General features: G+C 48.3%; 1 protein-coding gene across 1 annotated transcript in view; it reads left to right on the top strand.

Moving 5' to 3' along the window:
• Positions 1-356: 356 nt before the first annotated feature.
• Positions 357-26,570, top strand: part of LOC132209345 (utrophin-like) — a 360,974-nt gene continuing 334,760 nt past the window's right edge. The window contains exon 1 of the mRNA XM_059644469.1: positions 357-366. The gene's annotated coding sequence lies outside the window, so the exon portion shown is untranslated. The remainder of the gene's footprint in view (positions 367-26,570) is intronic.

Raw genomic sequence — 26,570 nt, 5'->3', positions numbered from 1 at the left:
TATGACTAATAGAAGGTGGTGGCGCAGATCACATAGACCTGTGTGCTGAAACTTATCACAAATTTCACATTGAATGGAACAGTTTAAACAGGCTGGAGGAAGCAGACATGCCAGCCCAAACTTTTTGAATTTGAGCATTCTGTTCATAAACATCAGCAAAATTGTGGGAAACATGTTTATTCTTTCTGTTTTATTGCACAGAACCATACGATGAGACTGTTTTGATGAGAAATTTAAAGATTACGTGTCCCATCCGTTTGACTCACAGTTTGGTACCATAGGTTGGTACGATCTTCGTTCGAGAAGGAAAAGGGATGTTCCAGATACAGAAAACCGTCAAACCATTTACAACAAAGTCCATTTCTGGTTAGTATTAATTAATGCAGTTAACATTTTTAGCTCGACATGATTGCACAATGGAGTCAATAAGAAAATTCCATCTGATATTCCACATAAATTTTAAGTGGATATTAAAGCAGCTCATTTCTTTTTCACGCTGTATGCTGCTTTTAAGAATGGTTGTCTTATTGTCGAAATGTTTAGCTTTGACTCCATGGCTTCTTCCATGAGCTCACATTGAAACACATGTTTCTTCAGCCAAAAATGCACATTTACCCGGTGTAGCTTGACTAACCTTCCCCTGTGGTCGTTCCCCTGAAATCCCCTGCGGTAGCTCCCCTGAAAAACAACTATACCATTTTGGATACTGTTCCGGGGACGACTTAGCAGGGGTATGCAGTAGGGTGCAGGTCTCTGGCACAGAGTCTGTCCCTCTTGCACAGAAGGGGAGCGGGGATAGGAAGAGAGTGATAGTCATTGGGGACTCAATAGTTCGAGGGACTGATAGAAGATTTGCCGGGAACGAAAGAGACTCACGATTGGTGTGTTGCCAACCAGGTGCCAGGGTCTGTGATGTCTCGGATCGTGTGTTTAGGGTCCTGAGGGGAGAGGCTGACCAGCCCCAATTTGTGATATACATAGGCACCAACGGCATAGGTAGAAAGAGGGATAGGGATGTCAGGCAGGATTTGAGGGAGCTAGGGTGGAAGCCGAGAGCTAGAACAAGCAGAGTGGTCATCTCTGGTTTGTCACCCGTACCACGTGATAGCGAGGCAAAGAACAGGGAGAGATTTCAGCTGAAGACGTGGCTGCAGGGATGGTGCAGGTGGGAGGGCTTCAGGTACATGGACAATTGGGGTTCGTTCTGGGGAAGGTGGGACCTGTGCAAACAGGACGGTCTCCACTTGACTGAGAGGGGCACGAATATCCTGGGTGGGAAATTGGCTAGTGCCATTCGGTTGGATTTAAACTAGCTCAGAAGGGGGATGGGAAACTGAGGTGTAGTCCCAGTACACAGGAGGATGAGCGTAGGGAGGACATGGTCAGGACCTCACCGTCACAGGAGTGTGCTGGCAGACAGCAAGCTGGATTGAAGTGTGACGACTTTAATGCCGGGAGTATCCGGAATAATGTAGGTGAGGTTGCAGCTTGGATAGGTACCTGGGACTTCGATGTTGTGGCCATTTCGGAGGCATGGATAGAGGAGGGTCAGGAATGGATGTTGCAGGTTCTCGTGTTTAGATCTTTCATTAAGGTCTGGGAAGGTGGTAAAAGAGGGGGAGGTGTGGCTTTGTTGGTCAAGGACAGTATAACGGCGGCTGAAAGAACCTTTGAGGACTTGTCTACTGTGGTGGTATGGGCTGAGGTTGCCAAGGAAGGTTTGTCGACTGAGCCAGTGTGGGTGGACGTTCGGAACAGCAAGGCAGCAGTCACTTCACTGGGGGTTTTCTACGGACCCCAAATAGCGGTTGGGAGATCGAAGAACTCATTGGCCGGCAGATTGTTGAAAAGTGCAAACGTATCAGGGTTGTTGTTATGGGTGACTTCAACTTTCCCAATATAGATTGAAACCTCCTCAGTGCAGATGGTTTGGATGGAGCCGTTTTTGTCAGGTGTGTTCAGGAGGGTTTCCTGACTCAGTATGTGGACAGGCCGAGGGGGGAGGCCATTTTGGATTTGGTGCTCGGCGATGAGCCAGGACAGGTGTCAGATCTCGTGGTGGGAGAACACTTTGGCGACAGTGACCGCAAGAGCCTCACATTTACCATAGCCATGGAAAGTGAAAGGAGCAGTTACCAGGGGAAGATATTTCACTGGGGTCAAGGAAACTATGATGCTATCAGACAGGAGTTGGGAAGTACAGATTGGGAGCAATTGTTCCACAGAAAGGGCGCAGCAGACATGTGGAGGCTGTTCAAGGAGCAGTTGTTGCGAGTGATGTGTAAATTTGTTCCTCTGAGACAGATAAGAAGGGGTAAGATTCAGGAGCCTTGGATGACGGGTACAGAGGTGCTTCTTGTCAAAAAGAAAAGGCAGCGTACGTAAGGTGGAGGAAGTGAGGGTCTGGCACAGCTTTAGAGTATTACAGGCCTGCTCGGAAGGAGCTCAAAAGATATTGCCTGTACAATTGTTACCTGTTACAACCTTTGCGTCCACGCTTGCTCATTCAATGGTGTCAAGATGCCAGCAGTGCATGTACCTTCTCCATCCCCTAATGCCGTCAGCTCGCACAAGACATAGTCCTTACTTAAAATCTTCTGATCAACCAACGTTCATTGTAATGGACATTTTAGTTGTCTGTCATGAAACGAAAACTGATTCTGACTGGCATGACCTGCAGTGCAAATGAATATAATCTGCGAAACGAGATTCCTTATGGGCTTGCAGCCGCTACAAATAATTGCTTTTCAAAGATGTTGCATACATACATTTTTTTCTCCTATCACCTTAGATTATTTTTTTGTTTATGCATGTTGTGTGGGTTTCCAGTCAGGCCCATAAACTCAGGTTGATGCACTCACTGTTACAACACGGTATTGAAGGAGAATTTGTGATCTTTGGAGTTTCATTCCAGTGTCTGAAGGAGTGCACCATCAAGCCACTTCAGAGCACTACTGGCGACGAATTGTTGCAAGTTTTCAAGTGTTACCGATCGTCACATAAAATATGACCTTTTTGTCGTTGCGCTATTCATCTTAACTGCACCATATCTAGTATTTCGGCTTGGAAACTATTTCAATTTTTTTGATTTACTTATTCAAAATCATTTATGATTGTTGTCATGATATCTACAATATGTTATTTTGATTGGACATAGAGGATTGGATCTGTCTTAATGGAAATAATGTATGCGCTTATAAAACCCCTTCTGGGCAAGGTAGTTGCTCAGTGGTTAGAGCTGCTCATGCACTGGGGAGCCAATTGAGATTCCAGTCTTGGGTAACTATCTGTGTGGAATTGACACGTCCTCCCCGCGTCTGCGAGGGGCTTCTGCCAGGTGCTGCAGTTTCCTCCCATTGTTCAAAGATGTGCAGGTCCTTATATGTGATTTGTGAAGCATTTCTTAAATGTTTCAATCCTGCCAGCATCCAGTGCCTTGGACAAAATAACTGGAGATGAATAAAAGATACTGTGCATTTTGACACCATTTCCTGCTGGATTTTCATCAATCCTGCTTTATATCGGTGACAACTTCCATGACCTTTTTTGATGCTATGTCTGAATTGACAGTCTAGTTCCAAATATTTGTTGTGCAGTATTTCAAGGTCTCTGTTACAGCATACCCATGAATGTCCACTTCAAAAGATATTTCCATATCATAGAATCCCTACGGTGTGGAAACAAGCCCCTTTTGACCCAAGAAGTCCACGGCCACGCTCCAAAGAGCATCTCACCCTGACTCATCCCCCGACCCTTTCCTCAGTAACCGTACGTTTCCCATGACTAACACACCTAATCTACACATCCCTAAACACAATGGGCAAGTTTGGCATGGCCCATACACCGAACCTGCACATCTTTGGACTGTGGGAGGAAACCAGAGCACCCAGCAGGAACCCATGCAGGCATGGGCAGAATGTACAAACTCCGCACAGAAAATCGTCCAACGGTGGGATCGAACCTGGGTCCCTGGCGCTGTGAGTCAGCAGTGCTAACCACTGAGCCACCGTGCTGCACTTGGAGTTAGACAGAGCGTGCTTGTTCCTGGGTGGCCTCAAACTGCCATCCTCCACTTAGTGGCAAAAGTGCTGACCAACTGCACTCATCTTCACTGGTTTTTGCTTTGTATCATTGAATTCAATTCTTCAAACTCGATGATAAATATTTAAATTTCCATTGATATGTGAGCGTTGTTTTTAGTACGTAGTATTGGTTTATTATGTTTCATTGGTACATAATGAATATTGTATGTATATGCAAATGGGCAAGTTGGTAATGATGCAGTCCGCAGACCTGGAGGATAATAACACTGTCCTTCAATCGCCCACGATGCCCTCTGCAAATTGGTAGAAAACAAAAATTTCTAAAAAATTCATCTCTCCTCCCGTCAGTCGATCAAAATTAATTCAGGATTTTGTACAGGCCAATAAGCGTAAGATTACACGAGCCTAAACAAAACTACTGGCTCATATTCGTTCAGGAAAGTGAAAGGGCAACAATAGAGGTAGGAGGAACTGCAGATGCTGGAGAATCTGAGATAAGAAGGTGTAAAGCTGGATGAACACAGCAGGCCAAGCAGTATCATCCGGCTCTACACCTTGTTGTCTCAGATTCTCCAGCGCCAATTTTCTGAAGTAGGGTCTCGTTCCGAAACATCAGCTTTCTTGCTTCTCTGATGCTGCTTGACCTGCTGTGTTCATCCAGCTCTCCACCTTGGGCAACAATAGAGTCTGTTTTAAGTCACTAGATATGTTACGTGGGTTTGTCTTCCTTAGGGTGGACAATGGGATGCAGTGACTGAGGGCAATGGGATGCAGTGACTGAGGGCAATGGGATGCAGTGACTGAGGACAATGGGATGCAGTGACTGAGGACAATGGGATGCAGCGACTGAGGACAATGGGATGCAGCGACTGAGGGCAATGGGATGCAGCGACTGAGGGCAATGGGATGCAGCGACTGAGGGCAATGGGATGCAGCGACTGAGGGCAATGGGATGCAGTGACTGAGGGCAATGGGATGCAGTGACTGAGGGGAATGGAATGCAGTGACTGAGGGAAATGTGATGCACTGACTGAGGGAAATGGGACGCAGTGACTGGGAATTGGGACGCAGTGACTGATGGAAAGGAGATGCAGTGACTGATTGAAATGGGATTGCCGTGACTGTGGAAAGGAGATGCAGTGACTGAGGAAATGGGACGCGGTGACGGATGGAAATGGGATGCTCTGACTGAGTGTAAAGTGAAGCATTGAGTGAAATGGGATGCAGTGGCTGTGTGAAATGGGATGCAGTGGCTGTGTGAAATGGGATGCAGTGACTGGTGGAAATGAGATGCACTGACTTAGGGAAAGGAAATGCAGTGTCTGTGGGAAATGGGATGCTGCGACTGAGGCTGATGGGATGCAGTGACTGACGGAAATGGATGCAGTGACTGAGTGAAATGGGATGCAGTGACTGAGTGAAATGCGATGCAGTGACTGAGGTACTGGGAAGGAGTGACTGAGTTAATAGTGAGGCAGTGCCCGTGCGGGCTTGGGGTGCAGTGACTTAGGGAAATGGGATACAGTGCCTGAGTGAAATGTGACGCACTGACTGAGTGAAATCGGATGCAGTGACTGAGTGGAATGGGATGCAGTGACTGCGTGAAATGGGATGCAGTGAATGAGTGAAATGAAATGCAGTGTCTGAGGGACATGGGATGCAGTGACTGAGGGACATGGGATGCAGTGACTGAGGGACATGGGATGCAGTGACTGAGGGACATGGGATGCAGTGACTGAGGGAAATGGGATGCAGTGACTGAGGGACATGGGATGCAGTGACAGAGTGACATGAGCTGCAGTGTCTGATGGAAATGTGACGCAGTAACTGAGGGAAATGCGATGCAGTGACTGAGGTACTGGGTAGGAGTGACTGAGGGACATGGGATGCAGTGACTGAGGGACATGGGATGCAGTGACTGAGGGAAATGGGATGCAGTGACTGAGGGACGTGGGATGCAGTGACAGAGGGAAAGGAGATGCAGTGACTGTGGGAAATGGCATACTGTGACTCAGGGTAATGGGATGCTGTGACTGAGGGGAATGGGACGCAGTGAGTGTGGGACATGGGATGCAGTGATTGAGTGAAATGTGATGCAGTGACTGAGTGAAATGTGATGCAGTGACTGAGTGAAATGAGATGCAGTGACTGAGGGAAATGGGATGCAGTCAGTGAGTGAAATGTGTTGCAGTCACTGAGTGAAATGTGTTGCAGTCACTGAGTGAAGGGGGATGCAGTGACTGAGTGAAATGCGATGCAGTGACTGAGTGAAATGCGATGCAGTGACTGTTGGAAATGGGATGCAGTGACTGAGGGAAATGGGATGCAGTGACTGAGGGAAATGGGATGCAGTCAGTGAGTGAAATGTGTTGCAGTGACTGAGTGAAATGGGATGCAGTGACTGAGTGAAATGGGATGCAGTGACTGAGGGACATGGGATGCAGTGACTGAGGGACATGGGATGCAGTGACTGAGGGGAATGCATGCAGTGAGTGTGGGAAATTGAATACAGCGTCTGAGAGATAGGGGAAACAGTGGCTGATGGAAATGGGATGCAGTGAATGTGGGACATGTGATGCAGTGATTGAGTGAAATGTGATGCAGTGACTGAGTGAAATGTGATGCAGTGACTGAGTGAAATGCGATGCAGTGACTGAGGGAAATGGGCTGCAGTGACTGAGGGAAATGGGATGCAGTGACTGAGGGAAATTAGATGCCAAGACTGATGGAAATGGGATGCAGTGACTGAGGGAAATGGGATGCAGTGACTGAGGGAAATGGGATGCAGTGTCTGTTTGAAATGGGATCCTGCGACTGAAGTTAATGGGATGCCAAGACTGATGGAAATGGGATGCAGTGACTGAGGGTAATGGGTTGCAGTCACTGAGTGAAATGGGATGCTGTGACACTGTGGAATCGGATGCAGTGACTCAGTGGAATGTGAAGCATTGACTGAGGGAAAGGAGATGCAGTGAATGTGGGAAATGGGATGCAGTGACTGAGGGTAACGCGATGCAGTGACTGTGGTTAATGGAATGCAGTGAATGAGGGATAGGAGAGGCAATGACTGTGGGAAATGGGATGCAATGACTGAGGGAAATGGGATGCAGTGACTGATGGAAATCAGATGCAGTGTCTGAGGGAAATGGGATGCAGTGTCTGAGGGAAATGGGATGCTGTGACTGAGCGTACTGGGATGCAGTGACTGATGGTAATGGGATGCAGTGACTGAGGTGAAATGGGCTGCAGAGACTGAGTGAAATGACATGCAGTGATTGAGGAACGGAGATGCAGTGACTGTGGGAAATGGGATGCACTGACTGATGGAAATGGGATGCACTGACTGATGGAAATGGGATGCACTGACTGATGGAAATGGGATGCAGTGACTGAGGACAATGGGATGCAGTGACTGAGTGAACTGTGATTCAGTCACTGAGTGAACTATGATTTAGTCACTGAGTGAACTATGATTCAGTCACTGAGTGAACTGTGATGCAGTGGCTGAGTGGAATGGGATGCAGTGACTGAGTGAAATGAGATGCAGTGACTGAGTGAAATGAGATGCAGTGACTGAGAGACATGGGATGCAGTGACTGAGGGACATGGGATGCAGTGACAGAGGTACTGGGAAGGAGTGACTGAGTTAATAGGGAATCAGTGCCCGAGCGGGCTTGGGGTGCAGTGACTGAGGGAAATGCGAGACAGTGCCTGACCGAAAAGGGACGCACTGACTGAGTGAAATGGGATGCAGTGATTGAGTGAAATGACATGCAGTGACTGTGGGACATGGGATGCAGTGACTGAGGGACATGGGATGCACTGACTGAGGGAAATGGGATGCAGTGACTGAGGGACGTGGGATGCAGTGACTGAGGGACGTGGGATGCAGTGACTGAGGGACGTGGGATGCAGTGACTGAGGGACATGGGATGCAGTGACTGAGGGAAATGGGATGCAGTGACTGAGGGAAATGAGATGCCGAGACTGAGTGAACTGGGATGCAGTGACTGAAGGAAATGGTATCCAGTGTCTGTTGGAAATGGGATCCTGCGACTGAAGGTAATGGGATGCAGTGACTGAGGGTAATGGGATGCAGTGACTGAGGGTAATGGGATGCAGTGACTGAGTGAAATGGGATGCAGTGACTGATTGAAATGTGATGCAGTGACTGAGGGTAATGGGATGCAGTGACTGAGTGAAATGGGATGCAGTGACTGAGTGAAATGGGATGCAGTGACTGAGTGAAATGGGATGCAGTGACTGAGTGAAATGGGATGCAGTGACTGAGGACAATGGGATGCAGTGACTGAGGGGAATGTGATGCAGTGACTGAGGGAAATGGGATGCAGTGACTGAGTGAAATGGGACGCAGTGACTGATGGAAAGGAGATGCAGTGACTGATTGAAATGGGATGCAGTGACTGAGTGAAATTGGATTGCCGTGACTGTGGAAAGGAGAAGCAGTGACTGAGGAAATGGGACGCGGTGACGGATGGAAATGGGATGCTCTGACTGAGTGTAAAGTGAAGCTTTGAGTGAAATGGGATGCCGTGGCTGTGTGAAATGGGATGCAGTGGCTGTGTGAAATGGGATGCAGTGACTGGTGGAAATGAGATGCACTGACTTAGGGAAAGGAAATGCAGTGTCTGTGGGAAATGGGATGCTGCGACTGAGGGTGATGGGATGTAGTGACTGAGTGAAATGCGATGCAGTGACTGAGGTACTGGGAAGGAGTGACTGAGTTAATAGGGATGCAGTGCCCGTGCGGGCTTGGGGTGCAGTGACTTAGGGAAATGGGATACAGTGCCTGAGTGAAATGTGACGCACTGACTGAGTGAAATCGGATGCTGTGACTGAGTGGAATGGGATGCAGTGACTGTGGGACGTGGGATGCAGTGACTGTGGGACGTGGGATGCAGTGACTGTGGGACGTGGGATGCAGTGACTGAGGGAAATGGGATGCAGTGACCGAGTGAAATGAGATGCAGTGACTGAGCGAAATGGGATGCACTATTTTTGGGAAGTAGGATGCAATCACTAATTGAAATGAGATGCAGAGACTCTGGGAAAGGAGATGCTGTGACGATGGGAAATGGGATGCAGTGACTGTGTGAAATGGGATGCAGTGACTCAGTGAAATGTGATTCAGTCACTGAGTGAAATGTGATTCCGTCACTGAGTGAAATATGAATCACTCACTGAGTGTACTGTGATTCAGTCACTGACTGAACTGTGATGCAGTCACTGAGTGAACTGTGATGCAGTCACTGAGTGAACTGTGATGCAGTCACTGAGTGAAATGGGATGCAGTGGCTGAGGGAAATGTGATGCAGTGACTGAGTGAAATGGGATGCAGTGACTGAGGGAAATGGCATGCAGTGACAGAGTGACATGAGCTGCAGTGTCTGATGGAAATGTGATGCAGTACCTGAGGGAAATGGGATGCAGTGACTGAGGTAGTGGGAATGAGTGACTGAGTTCATGGGGATGCAGTGCCCGAGCGGACTTGCGGTGCAGTGAGTGAGGGAGATGGGATACAGTGCCTTAGTGAAATGAGATGCAGTGACTGAGGGAAATGGGATGCAGTGACTGAGTGAAATGGGATGCAGTGACTGAGTGACATGGGATGCAGTGACTGAGTGACATGGGAAGCACTGACTGAGTGAAATGCGATGCAGAGACTGAAGGAAAGGAGATGCTCTGACTATGGGAAATGGGATGCAGTGAGTGTGGGAAATTGAATTCAGCGCCTGTGAGATACGGGAAACAGTGACTGATGGAAATGGAATGCATTGACTATGGTGAAGGTGATGCAGTGACTGAGTGAAATGGGATGCAGTGACTGTGTGAAATGTGATGCAGTGTCTGAGTGAAATGTGATCCAGTGACTGAGTGAAATGGGATGCAGTGACTGAGGGACATGAGATGCAGTGACTGAGTGAAATGGGACGCTTTGACTGAGGGAAATGGGACGCTTTGACTGAGGGAAATGGGACGCTTTGACTGAGGGAATTGGGACGCTTTGACTGAGGGAAATGGGATGCAGTGCCTGAGTGAAATGGGATGCAGTGCCTGAGTGAAATGGGATGCAGTGACTGAGTGAAATGGGATGCAATCACTGAGTGAAATGTGTTGCAGTCACTGAGTGAAATGGGATGCATTGCTGATTGAAATGGGCTGCAGTGACTGAGAGAAGTGGGCTGCAGTGACTGAGAGAAATGGGCTGCAGTGACTGAGTGAAAGGTGTTGCAGTCACTGAGTGAAATGGGATGCAATCACTGAGTGAAATGTGTTGCAGTCACTGAGTGAAATGGGATGCATTACTGATTGAAATGGGCTGCAGTGACTGAGAGAAATGGGCTGCAGTGACTGAGAGAAATGGGCTGCAGTCACTGAGTGAAATCTGTTGTAGTCACTGAGTGAAATGTGATGCATCACTGAGTTGAATGGGATGCAGTGACTGAGGGATATGAGATGCAGGGACTGAGTGAAATGAGATGCAGTCACTGAGTGAAATGTGTTGCAGTCACTGAGTGGAATGGGATGCAGTGACTGAGGGATATGAGATGCAGGGACTGAGTGAAATGAGATGCAGTGACTGAGGGAAAAGAGATTCAGTATTTTTGGGAAGTAGGATGCAATCACTGAGTGAAATGCGATCCAGAGACTGTGGGAAAGGAGATGCTGTGACTGTGGGAAATGGGATGCAGTGAGTGTGGGAAATTGAATGCAGCGTGTGTGAGATACGGGGAACAGTGAGTGATGAAAATGGGATGCAGTGACTATGGTGAAGGAGATGCAGTGATTGAGTGAAATGGGATGCAGTGTCTGCGTGAAATGCAGTGCAGTGACTGCGTGAAATGCGGTGCAGTGACTGCGTGAAATGGGATGCAGTGACTGCTTCAAATGGGATGCATCACTGAGTGAAATGGGATGCAGTGTCTGCGGGAAATGGGATGTAGTGACTGAGTGAAATGGGATGCATCACTGAGTGAAATGGGATGCATCACTGAGTGAAATGGGATGCAGTGACTTAGGGAAATGGGATGAAGTGTCTGAGTGAAATGGGATGCAGTGGCTGAGGGAAATGGGATGCAGTGACTGAGTGAAATGGGATGCAGTGACTGAGGGAAATGTGATGCAGTGACTGAGTGAAATGGGATGCAGTGACTGAGGGAAATGGGATGCAGTGACTGAGGGAAATGGGATGCAGTGACTGACTGAAATGGGATGCAGTGACTGAGGGACGTGGGATGCAGTGAATGAGGGACGTCGGATGCAGTGACTGAGTGAAATGGGATTGCCGTGACTGTGGAAAGGAGATGCAGTGACTGAGGAAATGGGATGCAGTGACTGAGGGAAATGGGATGCAGTAACTGAGGGAAATGAGATGCCGAGACTGAGTGAACTGGGATGCAGTGACTGATGGAAATGGTATTCAGTGACTGACGGAAATGGGATGCAGTGTCTGTTGGAAATGGGATCCTGCGACTGCAGGTAATGGGATGCAGTGACTAAGGGTAATGGGATGCAGTGACTGAGGGTAATGGGATGCAGTGACTGAGTGAAATGGGATGCAGTGACTGAGGGGAATCGGATGCAGTGAATGAGGACAATGGGATGCAGTGACTGAGGACAATGGGATGCAGTGATTGAGAGGAATGTGATGCAGTGACTGAGGGAAATGTGATGCAGTGACTGAGGGAAATGGGATGCAGTGACTGGTAATTGGGATGCAGTGACTATGGGAAATGGGACACAGTGACTGAGTGAAATGGGACGCAGTGACTGATGGAAAGGAGATGCAGTGACTGTGTGAAATGGGATGCAGTGACTGAGTGAAATGGGATGCAGTGACTGTGGAAAGGAGATGCAGTGATGAGGAAATGGGACGCGGTGACGGATGGTAATGGGATGCTCTGACTCGGTGTAAAGTGAAGCATTGAGTGAAATGGGATGCAGTGGCTGTGTGAAATGGGATGCAGTGGCTGTGTGAGATGGGATGCAGTGTCTGAGTGAGATGGGATACAGTGTCTGAGTGAGATGGGATGCAGTGTCTGAGTGAGATGGGATGCAGTGTCTGAGTGAGATGGGATGCAGTGTCTGAGTGAAATGGGATGCAGTGACTGATGGAAATTGAATGCAGTGACAGAGTGACATGAGCTGCAGTGCCTGATGGAATTGCGATGCAGTTACTGTGGGACATGGGATGCAGTGGCTGAGGTCCTGGGAAGGAGTGACTGAGTTAATAGGGATACAGTGCCCGAACGGGCTTGGGGTACAGTGACTGAGGGAAATGGGATACAGTGGCTGAGAGAAATGAGACGCACTGTCTTAGTGAAATGGGATGCAGTGAGTGAGGGACATGGGATGCAGTGACTGAGTGAAAGGAGATGCACTGTCTGATGGAAATGTGATGCAGTGACAGAGGTACTGGGAAGGAGTGACTGAGTTAATAGGGAATCAGTGCCCGTGCGGGCTTGGGGTGCAGTGACTGAGGGAAATGGGATGCAGTGACCGAGTGAAATGAGATGCAGTGACTGAGCAAAATGGGATGCACTATTTTTGTGAAGTAGGATGCAATCACTGATTGAAATGAGATGCAGAGACTGTGGGAAAGAAGATGCTGTGATGGTGGGAAATGGGATGCAGTGACTGTGTGAAATGGGATGCAGTGACTCAGTGAAATGTTATTCAGTCACTGAGTGAAATGTGATTCCGTCACTGAGTGAAATATGATGCACTCACTGAGTGAAATATGATGCACTCACTGAGTGTACTGTGATTCAGTGTCTGAGTGAACTGTGATGCAGTCACTGAGTGAACTGTGATGCAGTCACTGGGTGAACTGTGATGCAGTCACTGAGTGAAATGGGATGCAGTGGCTGAGGGAAATGTGATGCAGTGACTGAGTGAAATGGGATGCAGTGACTGAGGGAAATGGGATGCAGTGACTGAGGGAAATGGGATGCAGTGACAGAGTGACATGAGCTGCAGTGTCTGATGGAAATGTGATGCAGTACCTGAGCGAAATGGGATGCAGTGACTGAGGTAGTGGGAATGAGTGACTGAGTTCATGGGGATGCAGTGCCCGAGCGGACTTGTGGTGCAGTGAGTGAGGGAGATGGGATACAGTGCCTGAATGAAATGAGATGCAGTGACTGAGGGAAACGGGATGCAGTGACTGAGTGAAATGGCATGCAGTGACTGAGTGAAATGGGATGCAGTGACTGAGTGAAATGGGATGCAGTGTCTGAGGCACATGTGATGCAGTGACTGAGGGACATGGGATGCAGTGACACACGGACATGGGATGCACTGTCACACGGACATGGGATGCAGTGACTGAGAGAATTGGGATGCAATGACTGAGGCAAATGGGATGCAGTGACCGAGTGAAATGAGATGCTGTGACTGAGGGAAATGGGATGCAGTGACTGCGTGAAATGGGATGCAGTGAATTAGTGAAATGAGATGTAGTGACTGATGGAAATGTGATGCAGTTACTGTGGGACATGGGATGCAGTGACTGAGTGAATAGTGATGCAGCGCCCGAGCGGGCTTGGGGTGCAGTGACTGAGGGAAATGGGATACAGTGCCTGAGTGCAATGTGATGCAGTAATTGAGGGAAATAGGATGCAGTGACTGAGGTACTGGGAAGGAGTGACTGAGGGAAATGGGATGCAGTGACTGTGTGAAATGGGATGCAGTGACTGGTGGAAATGGGATGCAGTGACTGAGTGAAATGGGATGCAGTGACTGAGTGAAATGGGATGCAGTGACTGGTGGAAATGGGATGCAGTGACTGATCGAAATGGGATGCGGTGACTGAGGTGAGGAAGATGCAGTGATGGAGTCAATTGGGATGCAGTGACTGAGTGAAATGTGATGCAGTGACTGAGTGTAATGGGATGCAGTGACTGAGTGCAATGGGATGCAGTGACTGAGTGCAATGGGATGCAGTGACTGAGTGCAATGGGATGCAGTGACTGCGTGAAATGGGATGCAGTGACTGCGTGAAATGGGATGCAGTGACTGCGTGAAATGGGACGCAGTGACTGCGTGAAATGGGACGCAGTGACTCAGTGAAATGTGATTCACTCACTGAGTGAAAGGTGATTCCGTCACTGAGTGAAATATGATGCACTCACTGAGTGTACTGTGATTCAGTCACTGAGTGAACTGTGATTCAGTCACTGTGTGAACTGTGATGCAGTCACTGAGTGAAATGGGATGCAGTGGCTGAGTGAAATGGGATGCAGTGACTGAGTGAAATGAGATGCAGTGACTGAGTGAAATGAGATGCAGTGACTGAGTGAAATGAGATGCAGTGACTGACTGAAATGCGATGCAGTGACTGAGGTACTGGGAAGGAGTGACTGAGTTAATGGGGATGCAGTGCCCGAGCGGGCTTGGGGTGCAGTGACTGAGTGAAATGGGATGCAGTGACTTAAGGAAAGGAAATGCAGTGTCTGTGGGAAATGGAATGCTGCGACTGAGGGAAATGGGATGGAGTGACTGACGGAAATGGGATGCAGTGACTGAGCGAAATGGGTGGCAGTGACGAGTGAAATGGGTTGCAGTGACTGAGTGAAATGGGATGCACTGACTGAGGGAAGTGCGATGCAGTGACTGAGGAAAATGGGATGCCGTGACTGAGGGAAATGGGATGCAGTGACCGAGTGAAATGAGATGCAGTGACTGAGCGAAATGGGATGCATTATTTTTGGGAAATAGGATGCAATCATTGATTGAAATGAGACGCAGAGACTGAGGGAAAGGAGATGCAGTGACTTTTGGAAATGGGATGCAGTGAGTGTGGGAAATTGAATGCAGCGTATGTGAGATAAGGGAAACAGTGAGTGATGGAAATGGGATGCAGTGACTATGGTGAAGGAGATGCAGTGATTGAGTGAATTGGGATGCAGTGACTGAGTAAAATACAATGCAGTGACTGAGTGAAATGTGATGCAGTGGCTGCGTGAAATGGGATGCAGTGACTGTGGTGAAGGAGATGCAGTGACTGAGGGAAATGGGATACAGTGACTGAGTGAAATGGGATGCAGTGATTGAGTAAAATGGGATGCAGTGACTGAGGGACATGGGATGCAGTGACTGAGGGACATGGGATGCAGTGACTTAGTGAAATGGGATGCAGTCTCTGAGTGAAATGGGATGCAGTCTCTGAGCAAAATGTGTTGCAGTCACTGAGTGAAATGGGATGCAGTCTCTGAGCGAAATGTGTTGCAGTCACTGACTGAAATTGGACGCATCACTGAGTGAAATGGGACGCAGTGACTGAGGGAAATGGGATGCAGTGACTGAGGGAAATGGGAAGCACTGACTGAGTGAAATGCGATGCAGTGACTCAGTGAAATGAGATGCCTTGTTTGATGGAAATATGATGCAGTAACTGACGGAAATGAGATGCAGTGACTGAGGGACATGGGATGCAGTGACTGAGGGACATGGGATGCAGTGACTGAGGGAAATGGGATGCAGTGACTGAGGGAAATGGGATGCAGTGACTGAGTGAAATGAGATGCAGTGTCTGAGGGACATGTGATGCAGTGACTGAGGGACATGGGATGCAGTGAAACACGGACATGGGATGCACTGTCACACGGACATGGGATGCAGTGACTGAGAGAATTGGGATGCAATGACTGAGGGAAATGGGATGCAGTGACCGAGTGAAATGAGATGCTGTGACTGAGGGAAATGGGATGCAGTGACTGCGTGAAATGGGATGCAGTGAATTAGTGAAATGAGATGTAGTGAATTAGTGAAATGAGATGTAGTGACTGATGGAAATGTGATGCAGTTACTGTGGGACATGGGATGCAGTGACTGAGTGAATAGTGATGCAATGCCCGAGCAGGCTTGGGGTGCAGTGACTGAGGGAAATGGGATACAGTGCCTGAGTGCAATGTGATGCAGTAATTGAGGGAAATAGGATGCAGTGACTGAGGTACTGGGAAGGAGTGACTGAGGGAAATGGGATGCAGTGACTGACGGAATTGGGATGCAGTGACTACGTGAAATGGGATGCCTTGTTTGATGGAAATATGATGCAGTAACTGACGGAAATGAGATGCAGTGACTGAGTGAAAAGCGATGCAGTGACTGAGTTAATAGGGATGCAGTGCCCGAGCCGGCATGGAGTACAGTGACTGAGGGAAATGGGATACAGTGGCTGAGAGAAATGGGATGCACTGTCTTAGTGAAATGGGATGCAGTGGCTGAGTGAAATGGGATGCAGTAACTGGTGGAAATGGGATGCAGTAACTGGTGGAAATGGGATGCAGTGACTGATCGAAATGGGATGCGGTGACTGAGGTGAGGGAGATGCAGTGATGGAGTGAATTGGGATGCAGTGACTGAGTGAAATGTGATGCAGTGACTGAGTGAAATGTGATGCAGTGACTGAGTGTAATGGGATGCAGTGACTGAGTGCAATGGGATGCAGTGACTGAGTGCAATGGGATGCAGTGACTGAGTGCAATGGGATGCAGTGACTGCGTGAAATGGGATGCAGTGACTGCGTGAAATGGGATGCAGTGACTGCGTGAAATGGGATGCAGTGACTGCGTGAAATGGGATGCAGTGACTGCGTGAAATGGGACGCAGTGACTCAGTGAAATGTGATTCACTCACTGAGTGAAAGGTGATTCCGTCACTGAGTGAAATATGATGCACTCACTGAGTGTACTGTGATTCAGTCACTGAGTGAACTGTGATTCAGTCACTGTGTGAACTGTGATTCAGTCACTGTGTGAACTGTGATGCAGTCACTTAGTGAAATGGGATGCAGTGGCTGAGTGAAATGGGATGCAGTGACTGAGTGAAATGAGATGCAGTGACTGACTGAAATGCGATGCAGTGACTGAGGTACTGGGAAGGAGTGACTGAATTAATAGGGATGCAGTGCCCGAGCGGGCTTGGGGTGCAGTGACTGAGTGAAATGGGATGCAGTGACTTAAGGAAAGGAAATGCAGTGTCTGTGGGAAATGGAATGCTGCGACTGAGGGAAATGGGATGGAGTGACTGACGGAAATGGGATGCAGTGACTGAGCGAAATGGGTGGCAGTGACGAGTGAAATGGGTTGCAGTGACTGAGCGAAATGGGATGCACTATTTTTGGGAAGTAGCATGCAATCACTGATTGAAATGAGATGCAGAGACTGAGGGAAAGGAGATGCTGTGACGATGGGAAATGGGATGCAGTGAGTGTGGGAAATTGAATGCAGTGCCTGTGTGATAGGGAAACAGTGAGTGATGGAAATGGGTTGCAGTGACTATGGTGAAGGAGATGCAGTGATTGAGTGAATTGGGATGCAGTGACTGAGTAAAATACAATGCAGTGACTGAGTGAAATGTGATGCAGTGACTGCGTGAAATGGGATGCAGTGACTGTGGTGAAGGAGATGCAGTGACTGAGGGAAATGGGGTACGGTGACTGAGTGAAATGGGATGCAGTGATTGAGTAAAATGGGATGCAGTGACTGAGGGACATGGGATGCAGTGACTATGGGAAATGGGATGCAGTCTCTGAGTGAAATGGGATGCAGTCTCTGAGCGAAATGTGTTGCAGTCACTGAGTGAAATGTGATGCAGTGACTGAGTGAAATGGGATGCAGTCTCTGAGTGAAATGGGATGCAGTCTCTGAGTGAAATGGGATGCAGTCTCTGAGTGAAACGGGATGCAGTCTCTGAGCGAAATGTGTTGCAGTCACTGAGTGAAATGGGATGCAGTCTCTGAGCGAAATGTGTTGCAGTCACTGACTGAAATTGGACGCATCACTGAGTGAAATGGGACGCAGTGACCGAGGGAAATGGGATGCAGTGACTGAGTGAAATGGGAAGCACTGACTTAGTGAAATGCGATGCAGTGACTCAGTGAAATGAGATGCCTTGTTTGATGGAAGTATGATGCAGTAACTGACGGAAATGAGATGCAGTGACAGAGTGAAATGGGATGCAGTGACTGAGGGACATGGGATGCAGTGACTGAGGGACATGGGATGCAGTGACTGAGGGACATGGGATGCAGTGACTGAGGGAAATGAGATGCAGTGTCTGAGGGACATGTGATGCAGTGACTGAGGGACATGGGATGCAGTGACACACGGACATGGGATGCACTGTCACACGGACATGGGATGCAGTGACTGAGAGAATTGGGATGCAATGACTGAGGGAAATGGGATGCAGTGACCGAGTGAAATGAGATGCTGTGACTGAGGGAAATGGGATGCAGTTACTGTGGTACATGGGATGCAGTGACTGAGTGAATAGTGATGCAGTGCCCGAGCGGGCTTGGGGTGCAGTGACTGAGGGAAATGGGATACAGTGCCTGAGTGCAATGTGATGCAGTAATTGAGGGAAATAGGATGCAGTGACTGAGGTACTGGGAAGGAGTGACTGATGGAAATGGGATGCAGTGACTGACGGAAATGGGATGCAGTGACTAAGTGAAATGGGAAGCACTGGCAGAGTGAAATGCGATGCAGTGACTGAGTGAAATGAGATGCCTTGTTTGATGGAAATATGATGCAGTAACTGACGGAAATGAGATGCGGTGACAGAGTGAAAAGCGATGCAGTGACTGAGTGAAATGGGATGCAGTGACTGAGTTAATAGGGATGCAGTGACCGAGCTGGCTTGGAGTACAGTGACTGAGGGAAATGGGATACAGTGGCTGAGAGAAATGGGATGCACTGTCTTAGTGAAATGGGATGCAGTGGCTGAGTGAAATGGGATGCAGTAACTGGTGGAAATGGGATGCAGTGACTGATCGAAATGGGATGCGGTGACTGAGGTGAGGGAGATGCAGTGATGGAGTGAATTGGGATGCAGTGACTGAGTGAAATGTGATGCAGTGACTGAGTGAAATGTGATGCAGTGACTGAGTGAAATGTGATGCAGTGACTGAGTGAAATGTGATGCAGTGACTGAGTGTAATGGGATGCAGTGACTGAGTGTAATGGGATGCAGTGACTGCGTGAAATGGGATGCAGTGACTGCGTGAAATGGGACGCAGTGACTCAGTGAAATGTGATTCACTCACTGAGTGAAAGGTGATTCCGTCACTGAGTGAAATATGATGCACTCACTGAGTGTACTGTGATTCAGTCACTGAGTGAACTGTGATTCAGTCACTGTGTGAACTGTGATGCAGTCACTGAGTGAAATGGGATGCAGTGGCTGAGTGAAATGGGATGCAGTGACTGAGTGAAATGAGATGCAGTGACTGAGTGAAATGAGATGCAGTGACTGAGTGAAATGCGATGCAGTGACTGAGGTACTGGGAAGGAGTGACTGAGTTAATAGGGATGCAGTGCCCGAGCGGGCTTGGGGTGCAGTGACTGAGTGAAATGGGATGCAGTGACTTAAGGAAAGGAAATGCAGTGTCTGTGGGAAATGGAATGCTGCGACTGAAGGAAATGGGATGGAGTGACTGACGGAAATGGGATGCAGTGACTGAGCGAAATGGGTGGCAGTGACGAGTGAAATGGGTTGCAGTGACTGAGTGAAATGGGATGCACTGACTGAGGGAAGTGCGATGCAGTGACTGAGGAAAATGGGATGCAGTGACTGAGGGAAATGGGATGCAGTGAATGAGGGACATGGGGTGCAGTGACACATGGACATGGGATGCAGTGACCTGAGGGAATTGGGATGCCGTGACTGAGTGAAATGAGATGCATTGTTTGATGGAAATATGATGCAGTAACTGACGGAAATGAGATGCAGTGACTGAGCGAAATGGGATGCAGTGACTAAGGGAAATGGGATGCAGTGACCGAGTGAAATGAGATGCAGTGACTGAGCAAAATGGGATGCGCTATTTTTGGGAAGGAGGATGCAATCACTGATTGAAATGAGATACAGAGACTGTGGGAAAGGAGATGCTGTGACGGTGGGAAATGGGATGCAGTGACTCAGTGAAATGTGATTCAGTCACTGAGTGAAATGTGATTCCGTCACTCAGTGAAATATGATGCACTCACTGAGTGTACTGTGATTCAGTCACTGAGTGAACTGTGATGCAGTCACTGAGTGAACTGTGATGCAGTCACTGAGTGAAATGGGATGCAGTGGCTGAGGGAAATGTGATGCAGTGACTGAGTGAAATGGGATGCAGTCTCTGAGTGAAATGGGATGCAGTCTCTGAGTGAAATGGGATGCAGTCTCTGAGCGAAATGTGTTGCAGTCACTGACTGAAATTGGACGCATCACTGAGTGAAATGGGACGCAGTGACTGAGGGAAATGGGATGCAGTGACTGAGTGAAATGGGACGCAGTGACCTGAGGGAAATGCGATGCAGTGACTGAGTGAAATGAGATGCCTTGTTTGATGGAAGTATGATGCAGTAACTGACGAAAATGAGATGCAGTGACAGAGTGAAATGGGATGCAGTGACTGAGGGACATGGGATGCAGTGACTGAGGGACATGGGATGCAGTGACTGAGGGAAATGGGATGCAGTGACTGAGGGAAATGAGATGCACTGTCTGAGGGACATGTGATGCAGTGACTGAGGGACATGGGATGCAGTGACACACGGACATGGGATGCAGTGTCACACGGACATGGGATGCAGTGACTGAGAGAATTGGGATGCAATGACTGAGGGAAATGGGATGCAGTGACCGAGTGAAATGAGATGCTGTGACTGAGGGAAATGGGATGCAGTGACTGCGTGAAATGGGATGCAGTGAATTAGTGAAATGAGATGTAGTGAATTAGTGAAATGAGATGTAGTGACTGATGGAAATGTGATGCAGTTACTGTGGGACATGGGATGCAGTGACTGAGTGCATAATGATGCCGTGCCCGAGCGGGCTTGGGGTGCAGTGACTGAGGGAAATGGGATACAGTGCCTGAGTGCAATGTGATGCAGTAATTGAGGGAAATGGGATGCAGTGACTGACGGAAATGGGATGCAGTTACTAAGTGAAATGGGAAGCACTGACAGAGTGAAATGCGATGCAGTGACTGAGTGAAATGAGATGCCTTGTTTGATGGAAATATGATGCAGTAACTGACGGAAATGAGATGCAGTGACAGAGTGAAATGGGATGCAGTGACTGAGTTAATAGGGATACAGTGCCCGAGCCGGCTTGGAGTACAGTGACTGAGGGAAATGGGATACAGTGGCTGAGAGAAATGGGATGCACTGTCTTAGTGAAATGGGATGCCGTGACTGAGGGAAATGGGATGCAGTGACTGAGTGAAAGGAGATGCACTGTCTGATGGAAATGTGATGCAGTGACAGAGGTACTGGGAAGGAGTGACTGAGTTAATAGGGAATCAGTGCCCGAGCGGGCTTGGGGTGCAGTGACTGAGGGAAATGGGATACAGTGCCTGAGTGCAATGTGATGCAGTAATTGAGGGAAATAGGATGCAGTGACTGAGGTACTGGGAAGGAGTAACTGAGGGAAATGGGATGCAGTGACTGTGTGAAATGGGATGCAGTGACTAAGTGAAATGGGAAGCACTGACAGAGTGAAATGCGATGCAGTGACTGCGTGAAATGAGATGCCTTGTTTGATGGAAATATGATGCAGTAACTGACGGAAATGAGATGCAGTGACTGAGTGAAATGGGATGCAGTGACTGAGTGAAATGGGATGCAGTGACTGGTGGAAATGGGATGCAGTGACTGATCGAAATGGGATGCGGTGACTGAGGTGAGGGAGATGCAGTGATGGAGTGAATTGGGATGCAGTGACTGAGTGAAATGTGATGCAGTGACTGAGTGAAATGTGATGCAGTGACTGAGTGTAATGGGATGCAGTGACTGCGTGAAATGGGATGCAGTGACTGCGTGAAATGGGACGCAGTGACTCAGTGAAATGTGATTCACTCACTGAGTGAAAGGTGATTCCGTCACTGAGTGAAATATGATGCACTCACTGAGTGTACTGTGATTCAGTCACTGAGTGAACTGTGATTCAGTCACTGTGTGAACTGTGATGCAGTCACTGAGTGAAATGGGATGCAGTGGCTGAGTGAAATGGGATGCAGTGACTGAGTGAAATGAGATGCAGTGACTGACTGAAATGCGATGCAGTGACTGAGGTACTGGGAAGGAGTGACTGAGTTAATAGGGATGCAGTGCCCGAGCGGGCTTGGGGTGCAGTGACTGAGTGAAATGGGATGCAGTGACTTAAGGAAAGGAAATGCAGTGTCTGTGGGAAATGGAATGCTGCGACTGAGGGAAATGGGATGAAGTGACTGACGGTAATGGGATGCAGTGACTGAGTGAAATGAGATGCAGTGACTGAGCGAAATGGGATGCATTATTTTTGGGAAGTAGGATGGAATCACTGATTGAAATGAGACGCAGAGACTGAGGGAAAGGAGATGCTGTGACGATGGGAAATGGGATGCAGTGAGTGTGGGAAATTGAATGCAGCGTCTGTGACATAAGGGAAACAGTGAGTGATGGAAATGGGATGCAGTGACTATGGTGAAGGAGATGCAGTGATTGAGTGAATTGGGATGCAGTGACTGAGTAAAATACAATGCAGTGACTGAGTGAAATGTGATGCAGTGGCTGCGTGAAAGGGATGCAGTGACTGTGGTGAAGGAGATGCAGTGACTGAGGGAAATGGGATACAGTGACTGAGTGAAATGGGATGCAGTGCTGGAGTAAAATGGGATGCAGTGACTGAGGGACATGGGATGCAGTGACTGAGTGAAATGGGATGCAGTCTCTGAGTGAAATGGGATGCAGTGACTGAGTGAAATGGGATGCAGTGACTGCGTGAAATGGGATGCAGTGACTGCGTGAAATGGGACGCAGTGACTGAGCGAAATGGGTGGCAGTGACGAGTGAAATGGGTTGCAGTGACTGAGTGAAATGGGATGCACTGACTGAGGGAAGTGCAATGCAGTGACTGAGGAAAATGGGATGCAGTGACTGAGGGAAATGGGATGCAGTGAATGAGGGACATGGGATGCAGTGACACATGGACATGGGATGCAGTGACTGAGGGAATTGGGATGCAGTGACTGAGTGAAATGAGATGCATTGTTTGATGGAAATATGATGCAGTAACTGACGGAAATGAGATGCAGTGACTGAGGGAAATGGGATGCAGTGACTAAGGGAAATGGGATGCAGTGACCGAGTGAAATGAGATGCAGTGACTGAGCAAAATGGGATGCGCTATTTTTGGGAAGGAGGATGCAATCACTGATTGAAATGAGATGCAGAGACTGTGGGAAAGGAGATGCTGTGACGGTGGGAAATGGGATGCAGTGACTCAGTGAAATGTGATTCAGTCACTGAGTGAAATATGATGCAGTCACTGAGTGAACTGTGATGCAGTCACTGAGTGAACTGTGATGCAGTCACTGAGTGAACTGTGATGCAGTCACTGAGTGAACTGGGATGCAGTGGCTGAGGGAAATGTGATGCAGTGACTGAGTGAAATGGGATGCAGTATTTGTGGGAAGAAGGATGCAATCACTGAGTGAAATGAGATGATGAGACTGAGGGCAAGGAGATGGTGTGACTATGGGAAATGGGATGCACTGAGTGTGGGAAATTGAATGCAGCGTGTGTGAGATACGGGAAACAGTGACTGATGGAAATGGGATGCAGTAACTGTGTTGAAGGAGATGCAGTGACTGAGTGAAATGGGATGCAGTGACTGCGTGAAATGCGATGCAGTGACTGAGTGAAATGTGATTCAGTCACTGAGTGAATTGGGATGCATCACTGAGTGAAATGGGATGCAGTGACTGATGGAAATTGGATGCAGTGACTGTGGTACTGGGAAGGAGTGACTGAGTGAAATGCGATGCAGTGACTGAGTGAAATGAGATGCACTGACTGATGGAAATTGGATGCAGTGACGGAGCGACATGAGCTGCAGTGACTGAGTGAAATGAGAAGCTGAGAATGCACTGTCTGTGAGATACGAAATCAGTGACTGATGGAAATGGGATGCAGTGACTGTGGTGAAGGGGATGCAGTGACTGAGTTAAATGCGATGCAGTGACTGCGTGAAATGCGATGCAGTGACTGCGTGAAATGCGATGCAGTGACTGCGTGAAATGCGATGCAGTGACTGCGTGAAATGCGATGCAGTGACTGCGTGAAATGGGATGCAGTGACGACGTGAAATGGGACGCAGTGACTGAGTGTGATGTGATTTAGTCACTGAGTGAAATGTGATTCCGTCACTGAGTGAAATATGATGCACTCACTGAGTGTACTGTGATTCATTCACTGAGTGAACTGTGATGCAGTTACTGAGTGAAATGGGATGCAGTGGCTGAATGAAATGAGATGCAGTGACTGAGTGAAATGGGCTGCAGTGACTGCGTGAAATGGGCTGCAGTGACTGAGAGAAATGGGCTGCAGTCACTGAGTGAAATCTGTTGCTGTCTCTGAGTGAAATGTGATGCATCACTGAGTTGAATGGGATGCAGGGACTGAGTGAAATGAGATGCACTGACTGAGGGAAAAGGGATTCAGTATTTTTGGGAAGTAGGATGCAATCACTGAGTGAAATGCGATGCAGAGACTGAGGGAAAGGAGATGCTGTGACTATGGGAAATGGTATGCAGTGAGTGTGGGAAATTGAAAGCAGCGTCTGTGAGATACGGGGAACAGTGAGTGATGAAAATGGGATGCAGTGACTGTGGTGAAGGAGATGCAGTGATTGAGTGAAATGGGATGCAGTGACTGAGTGAAATGGGATGCAGTGTCTGTGTGAAATGCGGTGCAGTGACTGCGTGAAATGCGGTGCAGTGACTGCGTGAAATGGGATGCATCACTGAGTGAAATGGGATGCAGTGACAGATGGAAATGGGATGCAGTGACTGTGTGAAATGGGATGAAGTGACTGTGTGAAATGGGATGAAGTGACTGAGTGAAATGCGATGCAGTGACTGAGTGAAATGCGATGCAGTGACTGAGTGAAATGCGATGCAGTGACTGAGTGAAATGGGATGCAGTGAATGAGTGAAATGAGATGCACTGACTGATGGAAATTGGATGCAGTGACAGAGTGACATGAGCTGCAGTGACTGAGTGAAATGAGATGCATTGTTTGATGGAAGTATGAAGCAGTAACTGACGGAAATGAGATGCAGTGACTGAGGGAAATGGGATGCAGTGACTTAGGGAAATGGGATGCGGTGTCTGCGTGAAATGCGGTGCAGTGACTGCGTGAAATGCGGTACAGTGACTGCGTGAAATGGGATGCATCACTGATTGAAATGGGATGCAGTGACAGATGGAAATGGGATGCAGTGACTGAGTGAAATGGGATGAAGTGACTGTGTGAAATAGGATGAAGTGACTGAGTGAAATGTGATGCAGTGATTGAGTGAAATGCGATGCAGTGAATGAGTGAAATGAGATGCACTGACTGATGGAAATTGGATGCAGTGACAGAGTGACATGAGCTGCAGTGACTGAGTGAAATGAGATGCATTGTTTGATGGAAGTATGATGCAGTAACTGACGGAAATGAGATGCAGTGACTGAGAGAAATGGGATGCAGTGACTTGGGAAATGGGATGCAGTGACCGAGTGAAATGAGATGCAGTGACTGAGCGAAATGGGATGCAGTGACTCAGTGAAATGTGATTCAGTCACTGAGTGAAATGTGATTCCGTCACTGAGTGAAATATGATGCACTCACTGAGTGTACTGTGATTCAGTCACTGAGTGAACTGTGATGCAGTCACTGAGTGAACTGTGATGCAGTCACTGAGTGAAATGGGACGCAATGGCTGAGTGAAATGAGATGCAGTGACTGAGCGAAATGGGATGCAGTGACTGAGGGACATGGGATGCCGTGACTGAGGGACATGGGATGCCGTGACTGAGGGATATGGGATGCCGTGACTGAGGGACATGGGATGCCGTGACTGAGGGACATGGGATGCAGTGACACATGGACATGGGATGCAGTGACCTGAGGGAATTGGGAGGCAGTGACTGAGTGAAATGAGATGCATTGTTTGATGGAAATATGATGCAGTAACTGACGGAAATGAGATGCAGTGACTGAGGGGAATGGGATGCAGTGACCGAGTGAAATGAGATGCAGTGACTGAGCAAAATGGGATGCGCTATTTTTGGGAAGGAGGATGCAATCACTGATTGAAATGAGATGCAGAGACTGTGGGAAAGGAGATGCTGTGACGGTGGGAAATGGGATGCAGCGACTCAGTGAAATGTGATTCAGTCACTGAGTGAAATGTGATTCCGCCACTGAGTGAAATATGATGCACTCACTGAGTGTACTGTGATTCAGTCATTGAGTGAACTGTGATTCAGTCATTGAGTGAACTGTGATGCAGTCACTGAGTGAACTGTGATGCAGTCACTGAGTGAACTGTGATGCAGTCACTGAGTGAAATGGGATGCAGTGGCTGAGGGAAATGTGATGCAGTGACTGAGTGAAATGGGATGCAGTATTTGTGGGAAGAAGGATGCAATCACTGAGTGAAATGAGATGATGAGACTGAGGGCAAGGAAATGGTGTGAC

This window comes from Stegostoma tigrinum, unplaced genomic scaffold, assembly GCF_030684315.1.
Source record: "Stegostoma tigrinum isolate sSteTig4 unplaced genomic scaffold, sSteTig4.hap1 scaffold_88, whole genome shotgun sequence".
NCBI lineage: Eukaryota > Metazoa > Chordata > Chondrichthyes > Orectolobiformes > Stegostomatidae > Stegostoma > Stegostoma tigrinum.
This window is presented reverse-complemented; position numbering and strand designations above follow the sequence as displayed.